Here is a 5,215-nt window from a genome sequence, read left to right as displayed (position 1 = left end):
ATAAGACAATCAGGCCTGGCCCTAGACATTTTGCCGCCTGAGGCAAACTTTAAAGAAATCGCCGTTCCCCCCCCTTCAAGCCGTGGCTGTAAGGGGCCGCCGAGCTGAAGGGCAGAGCGGGCAGGAAGGGGGTATTGGGCCTAGCGGCGGGGAGGTCAACCCCCCCCCCCTCCCTCCGCTCCCCTCTAGCTTTAAAAAGTTACGTTGCTGCAGCTATTGCAAGAGGCACGGGCGGGGATCACTCACCTTTTCCGCGTTCCAACGCGCGCTCCACTGACGTCACTTCCTGTAACGCCGTCCACTTACAATACAGTGGGCGGCGTAGCAGGAAGTGACGTCAGTGGAGCGCATGCTGGAACGCGGAAGAGGTGAGTGATCCCCGCCCGTGCCTCTTACAATAGCGGCGGCAACATAACTTTTTAAAGCTGGAGGGGAGCGGAGGATGGGGGACCCAGGTGAGGGAGGGGGGGTCCGACCCCCCTCCCTACCGCTAGGCCCAATACCCCCTTCCTGCCCGCTCCCCCTCCAGCTCGGGCAGCCCCCCACACCCACGGACGGGTGGGTGCCACCCCCCAAAAGTGCCGCCTGAGGCAAAAGTTTCACCCTGCCTCATGGGCGGACCGGCCCTGAAGACAATGTACAAGAGGCATTATTGTGGGGGGAAAAAATTCTCAGCTTTTATTTACATTTGAGCAAAAATAGTCCAGTCCAAAAGTATTTATACCCTTCACAAACTGTCACAGTCTGTGGAAAAATCCAAAGTTCTATACCATTCCAAATAGTCCAAGCTTTTCTAAAGCATCCTAATTACCCGGATTAATTGGGAACAGCTATTTTAATCAACTCAACAGGTGAAAAACAGCAGTTCTCTGCAGCTGGTTTGTGGACAGTCATGGCTAAGACAAAGGAGCTCAGTGAGGACCTGCAGCTGCGCATTGTGGCTGTTCACAAGTCAGGGAAGGGCTACAAGGCCATTTCTAAAGGTTTTCAAGTTCCAGTGGCTACAGTGCAAAGTATTATTAAAAAATACAAGATGTTCTGCACTGTGGAATATCTCAGACGATGTGGTCGGAAGCCAATAGTGACACCTGTGCTGGCCAGGAGGATAGTCAAGAGAGGTGAAAAAGAATCAAAGGATCACCACCAAGTCCATCCTGGTGAATCTGGGCTCTGCTGGTGGCAATGTCTCAAGGCAGACAATCCAACGGTCACTGCACACTGCTGGGTTCCACGGATGCAGACCAAGGAGGATGCCACTTCTCCAGATAAGGCACACAAAAGCTCACTTGGCCTTTACAAATGCTCATCTGGACAAAGAAGATTACTTCTAGTCTTCTGTGTTATGGTCAGATGAACAAAAATTGAATTGTTTGGTCACAATGAGGTTTCCTTCATTTGGCGTAAAAAAGGAGAAGCCTTCAACCCGAAGAACACCATCCCCACTGTCAAACATGGTGGTGGAAACCTAATGGTTTGTTGTTTTTTTTCATCCAATGGACCAGGGGAACCTAATCACAGTAAATGGCACCATGGGAAAAGAGCAATATATGAGGATTCTCAATGACAACATCAGGCAGTCTGCAGAGAAACTTGGCCTTGGGCCTCAGTGGACATTTCAGCATGACAATGACCCAAAACAAACAGTAAAAGTGGTGCAGAAATGGTAAGCAGACAACAACATTAATGTTTTGGAGTGGCCCAGAGTCCTGACTTGAATCCAGTTGAGTATCTGTGGAGAGAGCTAAAGATCAGGGTGATGGCAAGAAGACCATCCAACCTGAAAGATTTAGAGCTCATTGCTAAAGATGAATGGGTATAAATACCTGTGGAGATGTGCAAAAATCTGGTCTGCAATGATAGGAAGTGTTTAATTGCTGTAATAGCCAATAAAGGCTTTTCTAATTATTATTGAGAACAGTATAAATAATTGTGGACTGAACACTTTTTGCTCAAATGTAAATAAAAGCTGAGAAATGTTTGTTCCCACAATAATGCCTCATGTGCATCGCCTTATCTTTTGGGCAACACTTATGCATTTCCCATAAAAAAAAATTACTTGCTGGTTGAATAAAAGTAACTAAGTCAAAATTTGCCAGGAGTATGAATAATTATGGGCAGAACTGTATATGTTGCCGTACATGCCTCTATGGACCTGATCCAATTCACTTTTTCTCCAAGGTGATATTTTCACATTATAAATAAAATGCCTTTTAAGCTACCAGCAAGCAAGGAAAAAAATACTAGTATTTTTGGCAGTAGTGAGTGCAGAAAAGTTATCTGCTAGGAGAAAACATAAGAGAAAAAGTCAATTGGATCGAGCCCCTTGTCTTTGCAATTGTTTAGGTGCTACCCAGTAATTGAAACTTGTTTCACACGAAGGCCTCGAGTCATGAAGCATTACTGCATTCGGTAATGCAGAAAACAGCTGACTTCACTGAGCACTAACAAAAATGTCAATTCATAAAGGCTATAACCACATGGAAAGCTGAAATTACCGAGCAGTGAGGTAAATTACCAACTTGTGCGGTAAATACCTCAACAAATGTCAGTAAATGTCAATTCATAAAGACTAGAACATGCGATATAGCCCAGAAACATTACCGGCAGCTCTGATGTGGCGTAAACAGTGTGGAGACTGTGCAAAGCCGTGACTCACAGAAGCAGAGAGAGCTATGACTGAGAGGGGCAGAGAGCCAACAGAAACAGCCCCCCCTCCCCCAAGGCTTCTCGGGAGGAACAAGCTTTTCTACCCCCCAGGCAGCAAGCAGAGAAAAGGGAACAAAACAAGTTTCCCCTGCGGCCCTTCGTCCGTTTAACCCTTTAGGTTCCTATTTGAAAATGTGGAGGAACTAGTTAGGAAATCACCTAAGCATGGCATGTTTAAAGCTTCTTGGCATTCAGCTACGCTGTTGCAATTAAATAAAAAAAGACTAATAGATTCAGAGTGAGCAGAGGCGGTATAACAAAACATGCACATTCTAAAGGGATGTCGGCGATGCCTCTTACTATTGTAATCCCGTCACTGCACGGAACAGCATGTAACAACACAGAGTTCCACACTGCTCTGCTGTTACCGAACAGGTTTTTGTCAATGGACGTCGGTAAATTACCGAACTTCTACCACACCTGTGAAACTTTTTATGAATTAGCACACAAGAGTCTAAAATACCAGATGGGGTATTTTAACGACCTGCTTTTGTTATCCCACAGCACTTTATGAATTGAGGCCAATGTTCCCATCTATTTTGTATAGAATAATCTATAGCAGGGATGTCAAACCGGTCTTTAGAGGTCCTCACACATTTTTTACACAGCTCAAATTAATTGATGAGACTAAATCAGGAAAGGTGTGGTCCATCAGGTAGAACACATTTCCATTTCTCAGTCCATCCTAAATACTGGCATGGATCTGGCCCTGCAGGCCTGGAGTTCAACACCTGTGATCTAGAGCAGGGCTTTTCAACCCTGTCAAGTACCACCAACAGTGCATGTTTTGCAGAAAACCCCAAACATTAACAGGTGAGGTAATTAGTGTCTCAGCAGAGCTGATTAACTGCCTCTGTGGATTGCCACAAAAATGCACTGTTGGTGGTACTTGAAGACAGGGTTGAAAAGCCCTGATCTAGAGCAAGGATGTTGATGCACCAACACCAGTCATCACAAAATTTGAATTCACAACCCTGCTAGCTGATGGAAAGTGTGATATAGCAATTGGCTTGCATGTATAAATGTAGTTCATGCATACGGATCTCATACAGTCACGCATTTAGAAAAACAGCTGATGGTTAGCAGTTAATCTGTGAGCTGTAAGCTATGACATTCTGCCAAATAAATGATAATGGATCCATTCACCTCTAGTCATTATTAGGTCTGTGTCTGAATATAAAATATCCTAATCACTGATAAGCTCCTGAGACCTTTAATGGGTGAATGGTGGCCATTGTTCTTTTATACAAGCTGGGGTGTATTTAACATATGGAATCTTCAAACCGTTTTTCCTCTTGAAGAAAACCAGCAAACTTGCAGAGCAATCTGCAGCCTGACCTGTGCTTCCACAGTCTACAAAGCAATAGCATCTACAAAGATGGTTTAACATGGCTTTGGGTGGCAATCTGATGTCCCTGAAGGTGTGGTACCAGTGTCCAGCCCCTAACCATGTCCAGGGGAAGGTGTTGTACACATTGGCAAACAGATGGCTGTGCGATTGGAATACAATGTGTGGGATTGCATGCCATCTGCATCACTGTGCGTTGCTAATCCCATTCGCTATAGTGAATAGGTCAGTGCTGTGCTTTGCCGATCGATGTGTGCAGCAGTGTGATGCTGCCCAGGGCAGTCTGTGCACATGTTCTTGCTGACTGCACCCTACACATTGCTGAAATGTGCACGGCAACGCATATAGTGTGAACGAGGCCCAAATCATTTTGATGCTTTCCGCTGATCGTGACTGTACTCCCCTGAAGCAGCAGCAATCCTACAGCTTACCCCATTCGCTCTACGTAGCACAGAACCTGCAGCTCAGTCTAGCAGGTGTACAGGGATCATGGTGGAGACTAGCGATAATAAATACATTATGTAGCATCAGACAGCACCAAGACATGAAAGTCAACTAAAGTCACCTAAAATTTCTCTATCAAACTTCAAATTCAACCACAAACTGGCTATGTACTTACAAGATTTAAGAATGAACCCTGAGCAGATATCGTAATGTCTGCAGACAGGGCATGCCTTATGCTGGATCCACACCATACAATTTTTTGGCAGATTTACTTGCCAGATCAATTATTTCCAGCACATCCAATCTGAGAATCAATCGATTTTTTTTTTTTGCAATTTTCTGAGCGATTTTCATTAATTTCTATGGAAATCGGTCAGAAAATCGCAAAAAAAAAAAAAAAAAAAAATTAAATAAGAATAAAAAAAAAAAAAATAAAAAAAAAAAAAATCGATCGATCGATTCTCAGATCGGACATGCTGGAAATGATCGATCTGGCAGGTAAATCTGCCAAAAAAATGTATGGTGTAGATCCAGCATTAGTGTGCTGGTTTATTACTGACTAACAGATACCAATATAGACAACAAGAAGACATCTGACCTGCCTGATCCACTCCAGTGACAGGGTTGTGTCCGGTACAGGTTTGAGAACGTCACATGATTAAGGTGGAACTGTGAAATTATCTCTGCACACGCAAGATTGAATGAAAACAAGAGACA

The sequence above is a fragment of the Hyperolius riggenbachi genome, chromosome 3 (genome assembly GCF_040937935.1).
Source record: "Hyperolius riggenbachi isolate aHypRig1 chromosome 3, aHypRig1.pri, whole genome shotgun sequence".
Lineage (NCBI taxonomy): Eukaryota > Metazoa > Chordata > Amphibia > Anura > Hyperoliidae > Hyperolius > Hyperolius riggenbachi.
The sequence above is the reverse complement of the archived record's forward strand: the minus strand, read 5'-3'. Positions refer to the sequence as shown.